Raw genomic sequence first — 7915 nt, forward strand, 5'->3', positions numbered from 1 at the left:
TGAGGCATTTATTGAGCAAGTATTCAATGAATATTTGTTGAGTTAATACATTTAAGTTACATTTAATTAATTTACTTTGGGGGGGAAGATATAAGCCAAAACCTCTCTTAGTAAGGGTGCCTGTTTTCCTGTTTGGTACAATTTATTTTATAGGGAGTGACACCAAATTGTAGGAAAAATAAATGCCTCATCTCTCCTTGCATATGAAATGTAAGTGAAGGCAAGATTTTAATGCCAGGCTTTAGGTTCAGCATAGCCCTAAAGTGGTCTTTGGACTTGTAGTTGCCTTTCCCTCCCTTAGCCAGATGTATCCACTGTTAGTAGGCTCTCAGTAGTCCCATCCCATCCCATTTCAAATGATCGTTTTCTCAGTTCCCTATACTCAAATCATAAGAAGGTAGAGATTGTTTTATGTTCTCCCCAACCCACACATACATTTTGTATCAACACTTTAGAGACTTAAGTACTCAGTCAAAACTGGGATTGACTAAGGACCTGACTGACACCAGGGGTTATTTCCAAACCCCAACAACATAATCTCAGCCCTTATATTCTTAAAAATCTATAGGATTATAATGTTTTCCTGTGGTCGTCTGTCTTAAAATTTCCCAGCTTCTCACCCCCTTCCCATCCGTATCAGTTCTAATTTTTCTCCACTCCAATTCCCATTGCGCTGACCTCAGAGACAGAGAACAGCTGGTGGACATTCTGTTTGTAGTAACCCTTAACATCCCTGTATAAGAGGCAAGTGAGCAAAAATTTTATAATTATTATAGTCATGGTTTTAGTGCCTACTGTGTGCCAAGTGCAACAACAAAATGTTTTTTAAGGACTTAAAAGCATGTGTAAATACCTATGGTAAACCGTTATATACATTATTATGCTTTGCTAACACGATTCATCTTCATACATGCAGAACCCTATTCATCTTGGATTTTCCTGAGGCAGCTTCTATTACAAAAATGTCAGTGCTCATTGATGTGTTCTGAGAATTCCAACATTTTCTGCATCCAAATTGTATGGAATGTCTTTTTAACTAGAAGTAGTGTGAAATTGTTAGAAACGCATTCTAGTTTTTTAGCTTTGAAAATATGTCTGTTATATTCATAACGTGGCATTTGAGGTTCTCTTCTTTGGGAACCAGCTGATGTATATATTACTGAGTAAAACACAGTCTTTTAAGACCATTTGAGCACCAAATGGGGCCTTAAGTATTTTCACTGAGGTCCTCACACTTAAAAAGTAAGGGGAACTAATGCCCCCTTACTCACCCTTTGTCAATTAAAAATAAATCCGAGGGAATTCCCTGGCTGTTCAATGGTTAGGACTCCGTGCTCTCACTACCAAGGGCATAGGTTCAATCCCTGGTTGGGGCACTAAGATCCCACAAGTTGTAAAGTGAAAGTGAGGTCACTCAGTCGTGCCCGACTCTGCGACCCTGTGGACTGTAGCCCACCAGGTTCCTCCATCCATGGGATTCTCCAGGCAAGAATACTGGAGTGGGTTGCCATTTCCTCCTCCAGGGGAATCTTCCCGACCCAGGGATCAAACCCAGGTCTTCCGCGTTGCAGGCAGATGCTTTAACCTCTGAGCCACCAGGGAAGCCCAGTGAAAGTGAAGTTGCTCAGTCATTTCCGACTCTTTACGACCCCGTGGACTGTAGCCCACCAACAAGCTGTGAGGCACAGTCAAATGAAAAACAAAACAAATCCCCTATGTCTGAGTATTCCTCCCCTCCAAACAGGTTCATCAGACTTAAGGACACAGTGGGGAAAGGAGAGAGTGGGAGGACTGAGAGAGTAGCATCGACATATATACATTACCATGTGTAAAATAGCTATCTAACTGGAACCTGCTGCATGTTGCAGGGAGCTCAAATCCAGTGCTCTGTGACAAACTAGAAGGGTGAGATAGGGTGGGAGGTGGGAGAGAGGTTCAAGAGGGAGGGGACATGTGTATACCTATGGCTGATTCATGCCTATGTATGGCAGAAACCAATCATGTTGATATATGGCAGAAACCAACACAACATTGTAAAGCACTTCTCCTTCTATTAAAAACAAGTTAAAAAACAAAAACAAACCCTGACTAGAGGCAGCATAACGTAAAGGACTCAGCCAAGTCTTTTGCCTTCACTGTGAGTCTTGGTTTCCTCGGCTGCAAAACGGGGTTGCTATGCCTATCTATTGTTTGGAGGAATAAGTGAGAGCATGGGCCCTAGATGTAATCACACAGTACACAGCTGTTTTTTTCTACCCCAATTTTCCCTTCATCTCCCCCATACAGGGGAATATTTGTATAGATTTCTTCCTTAACCTTTTAATGTTTTTAAAGCATATCAGGGCTTTTATACCTTTTGAGTAGAAAATTGCCCTAATCTGGGATGCTATGAGCCTGACCCTGAAGTAGCATCACATTTACGTAGGGTGATGATCTGTCTGTCCACCAGATGGCAGGATTTCCTCTGGCACGTTCTGTCAGCTGTCTAGACAAATTTGGACTGGTGGATCAGTAAGGCTACTGAAACAGGCAAGAAGGTACACAAAACTACTGGCCCTTACACAGTCAAAACATAATGATCATCTATCACACACTCATCTTTCACGGCCACAAACTTCTCAGATGTTCCACCCTTCTCTCCTGGGTTTTTGCATATCCTGCTTCCTCTGCCTGGAACACTTTTCCACCAAACCCCAGCCACTATCACGTGGATAATTCCTGTCCATCCTTCAGGACTCAGTTCAGACATCACCTCCAGGAAAGCTTCCTGGGTCTTTCATCCTGCGTTTAGTGCATGGTACCCTTCTTCCCCAATTCCTAGGTCCTGTCACCATTCAGTACCCTCCTCAAATGTTGCCTCCTCAAACAGGCCTCCTAATTTACTTATTTATCATCTCATTCTCTAGAGTCTAGATTTGGGGACAAGTAGAATCCAGTGTTTGGGACAAGTAGACACTCAGACCTCTATGCTAAGACATGACTGTGCTCCCATAGTGTGCTGTACCCTCCAGTACATAGCTTTTAGAGCTTATATCTTCAGTCTTACCTATATCGCCTGCTGGACTATAAACTTCCTAATAACAAGAATTATGTCCATCTGCACCACTGAATCTTCACTGCCTGCCATAAAATCAGGTCTCGGTAAATACCTGTTGAAAAATGAGCACATTTTCTGGACTCCAAAATCACTGCAGATGGTGATTGCAGCCATGGAATTAAAAGATGCTTACTCCTGGAAGGAAAGTTATGACCAATCTAGACAGCATATTCAAAAGCAGAGACATTACTTTGCCAACAAAGGTCCATCTAGTCAAGGCTATGGTTTTTCCAGTGGTCATGTATGGATGTGAGAGTTGGACTGTGAAGAAAGCTGAGTGCCAAAGAATTGATGCTTTTGAACTGTGGTGTTGGAGAAGACTCTTGAGAGTCCCTTGAACTGCAAGGAGATCCAACCAGTCCATTCTAAAGGAGATCAGTCCTGGGTGTTCATTGGAAGGACTGATGCTGAAGCTGAAACTCAATACTTTGGTCACCTCGTGCGAAGTGTTGACTCATTGGAAAAGACTCTGATGCTGGGAGGGATTGGGGGCAGGAGGAAAAGGGGACAACAGAGGATGAGATGGCTGGATCGCATCACTGACTCGACGGACATGGGTTTGGGTGAACTCCAGGAGTTGGTGATGGATGGAGAAGCCTGGTGTGCTGCGATTCATGGGGTCGCAAAGAGTCGGACACGACTGAGCGACTGAAATGAACTGAACTGAACTGAACTGAACTGAACTATACTATACACATAGGCACACAGTATGATCACAGTGAAGCAACTGATTTTGTTCTTTTTGAAGAACTCAATGAAGCAGAGTAAGAGGATTGGAAGCAGGGACCTCTACTGGCCCTTTTCCCACCTCTATGGTAACATCTGTACATTGAGTCAGCCAGGTGGGCTTTGATAGCAGCTGCTCTAAATGGATAGATTTTATGTTGGTCTGAATTCTTGAGTGGATTTAGAATTCATGTCAAACTTTGTAGGAAGTTGAACATGGTTTACAAAGCAAGAGTTTGGGAGGCTGCAGAAGATTTGAAGAGATATCTGTAAGCAGTCATCTGGTGACCAAATAGATATGATGATATAAAAATATGCAACAGAAGTTAGATTTAGACAGATAAAGAAAGGAGGCTGAGGTGCAGCATTCAGAAGAAGGCCCAGACTTGAGCACAAGAAGCATTTCTAAAGATGTGCTCTGGGTCTTGACCAGCACATGAGGCACATGCCCATGTGTGTCAGAGGGTCTCAAGGTAGAGGCAGCGTTAGCCAGAGTCAAGAAGGCCCTAAATCTTTCCTTAAAGGTCCCCATACGTTATTTTTAAGAAAATGACAAGATGACAAAGTAGGTTTACAAAAATGTAATTTATAAATATTTCATCTAACAAATTAACATCTTTAACATATATATAATTTACAATGTATGTTATATGTTAAGCCTTGAAATTGTTGATATTCAACCTTTTTTTGTTGTTCTTGAAAAACAAAATGTTTCATATAGTTCCATAAAACAACTTCATCTGGAGATAAATGTCAGAAGTCTAAATGTGAGGCTCTGCTAGTCTCACGACTATAAGCAGGGCATTAAATCCACCCCTACCCACTCTGACTCCCGTTCAATACCAACTGGAGTCTTAAGATTGAGGTGCCTCATCTATGCATGAGCATGAACCCTCAACCTCCAAACAAAAGTGTTCTAAGCTTTCTGACGCAGGGCTGGAGGCTGATCACCTGGCTGAAAGAGAGCTGCGTTCTAGGGATGAAACCCATTTATGCATTAAAGGGTGAGGAAATGTCTGCCACATCTTTGTAAGTTTTCAGGGGCAAATACAGGGGCTTTCTCTGTCTCTAAGTAATTTGCCAGGTTAAAAAAAAAAAAAAAGGCAACAGTACCTGACACAAAGTGGGCCTACAGAAATATTAACTGACTGGCTCGTTTTCTCCCTCAACAGATCACCTCCTGGTGCTCTCCTGCTAAAGGTGAGACTGATCGTTTAGTCTCCCCTGCTTCAATAGTGAAAACCAAGGTAATGACTACTGTGTTTTCCTGCCCTGTTTCCAGGCATATGCACCCTTTCTTTTTATTGTTGTTTAGTTGATAAGTCCTTTTCAACTCTTTGAGACCCCATGGACTGACTATTGCCAGCCAGAATCCTCTGTCCATGGGATTCTCCAGGCAAGAATCCTGAGTGGTTTGCCATTCCCTTCTCCAGGGAATCTTCCCAACCCAGGCATCAAACTCACATCTCCTGCACTGCAGGGGATTCTTTACTGCTGAGCCACCAGGGAACACCCCTCCCTCCTGAATGCCCCAGATCTCGTGCTTCTTCAGCCTTCCCTTCCTTTGCCTTCCCTAGAGCCCTGCCTCTTCCTGTAACCATTGACTAAAGGTAAGCCAAATGCTGCTGCTGCTGCTGCTGCTAAGTCGCTTCAGTTGTGTCCGGCTCTGTGTGACCCCAGAGATGGCAGCCCACCAGGCTCCCCCGTCCCTGGGATTCTCCAGGCAAGAGCACTGGAGTGGGTTGCCATTTCCTTCTCCAATGCGTGAAAGTGAAAAGTGAAAGTGAAGCCGCTCAGTCATGTCCGACTCTTAGCGACCCCATGGACTGCAGCCTACCAGGCTCCTCGGTCCATGGGATTTTCCAGGCAAGAGTACTGGAGTGGGGTGCCATTGGCTTCTCCTAAGCCAAATGGCTGGCAGTAATTGAAGAAGCCCTGGCATTCCCAGCCCCTAGATCAGATCCTAGACTGATCTTTCCTGACCCCTGGAGGTCAAGAGGTACACCTGGTGCTCTCAATAAAGAGGCTGCTTGCATAATCCTGACAGGACCAACATGTTTAAATTCTCATTCTCAGTACCATAAAGTGAGACGGATCCAAATATGTTACAACAGCCCAGCCTTGAGCCTGTGGCTCTTGAGTTATTACGAAAAGTTTTGGAAACTCCTTGTATGGTGATGTTATCAGCAAAGGACTCTGTCCTTAACCCTAGATGCAAGAATTCGACGCAACTTTCTTCTTATCTGTGCCCATACATTTTCAGAAGTGTCTCCCTGAATATCTGAACTCCTCACCAGAGTCTAGGCATGACTCTCCTTTGGCAATTCCCTTTTTCCTTCCCAGATACCTTGTTGACACAGCCCACTGAAGCAGGGGCTTGGAAGTGGCACACTTCCCTGCACCTGATGCTTCCCTAAGTGCACATTTAAGGCATGACAGATGTTTGAATTGGCAGCTGGGCTGCAGTAGGTGGAAATAAGAACACTGTGTTCCATTCCACATGGAGCCATGCATAATCTCTCCAGCATATGATGAAGTTGCAGTAAGAAGGAAAATATGGACTTGAGCTTTTTTAGTTTTCCACCATATATGAATTTTATGGAATCTCTCCATGTTGTGAAACCTCACAGCACTTTGTGCCTCTTGGGGCATCGCTTCCTTTATCCTGACTTGCTTTGCTGTGGTTTATATGCCTGTCTTCTCCTGGAGCCAGGTCTCACGGCTGTTCACATCCCAGCCATATTTCTCTTCCCACCCAGTGTCTAGCATAGTACGTTGCACAGAATAAGGATTCAATGACTATTTGTGGAACTGTTAAAGATGCTTTGCTTTGGAGCTGTTTTAACCAAACCCTTCCATTATCCAATTTTATTTGGAGAACATAGTATTTAAAACATTAGAAAGATGGCTGTAGGCAACTCGAGTTAGGGTATGTGCCCAGGTCTCAACAGTTCTCTTTTTATTTGGGAAAAGTCTCTCACACACAGGAGTGATGATCACAGTAGTGTTTGGTCACCTTGTCCCCTCCCAAACACCCTGCCACAGCCAAATGATTTGGGGTTTACTGTGTCTGACTAGGTAGGGTCTCTCAAATGTTTACCTTCAGCTATTTGAAACTAACGGAGTGGACTTGAGCTGGGTCCTATTAAAGACTGGGATTTTGAGTGAAGATGCAAGTACTCATCTCGCTGAGACTGCAAGCCTTTGTTCCCGATTCATCTGGGGTCCGGCCCTTTAGCTCCTCCAATGACTTGAACCGCCCCACATCCTTCCAGGAAATCCTTTTTATGCTCAAGTTGGCTAGTTGTCTGTTTCTGTTGCACATATTCAAAGGACCTGAGCCAATACAATGATGGAAAAGGACACAAAGAAAGCCTTCTAAGCTTTGAGGCCTGACCTTGCCTTCTACCTAGTTGTCATAGAGTACCAGTCACGAACCACTCTGAACCTCACACACTCATCTTGGTCACCGGTGATTCAAGCCAGTGCTGATAAGAGTGCATTAAAGGACAGGTAGAATCCTAAGATGCAGAAATGGCAGGGGGAGTTCATTTTGAGGATGAAAAGTAGCACCGACAAAGACATGGGTTCAGGAGAACAGGTCTTATTTGGGAAAGAGAGTGCTACTCTAGAGCATAATGTTCCTTTATGGGTTTTATTATTATTTAGGTTTGACAAGAACAACCGATTGGAAGAGGACTGTCATTGAAAGTATATTCCCGTGCACCAGAGGTGGGAGGGGGGTTCATATTTGGGAACACATGTACACCCGTGGTGGATTCATGTCAATGTATGGCAAAACCAATGCAGTATTGTGAAGTAAAATAAAGTAAAAATAAAAATTTAAAAAAAAGAGGAAAATATATTCCTGGTTCCCAGGAGAAGGGAGCATGCCAAACCATGGGGACCACTCAGGGGAGACTCAGGTCAGGGAGCAGGGGGAGCAGGGAAAGCATGGGCAAGAGGCTTTATTGTGATTTCTGGGGAAAGAAGTGGGCAAGACAGGACGAACAGGTTTGGGACTGGCAAATCTGAATATCAGAGGGCTTGGGGCACAGAGATCATTCCCAGTTGTTTGGTATTTGGCCCTGG

At 43.9% G+C, this 7915-nt stretch overlaps 1 long non-coding RNA gene across 1 annotated transcript; it reads left to right on the forward strand.

Moving 5' to 3' along the window:
- Positions 1 to 4991: 4991 nt before the first annotated feature.
- Positions 4992 to 7676, forward strand: LOC138431067 (uncharacterized). Its single transcript, XR_011253519.1, has 2 exons — positions 4992 to 5070; positions 7493 to 7676. It is a non-coding gene; the product is annotated as an uncharacterized lncRNA (long non-coding RNA).
- Positions 7677 to 7915: the final 239 nt, after the last annotated feature.

This window comes from Ovis canadensis, chromosome 1 (genome assembly GCF_042477335.2).
Source record: "Ovis canadensis isolate MfBH-ARS-UI-01 breed Bighorn chromosome 1, ARS-UI_OviCan_v2, whole genome shotgun sequence".
NCBI classification, from domain to species: Eukaryota; Metazoa; Chordata; class Mammalia; order Artiodactyla; family Bovidae; genus Ovis; species Ovis canadensis.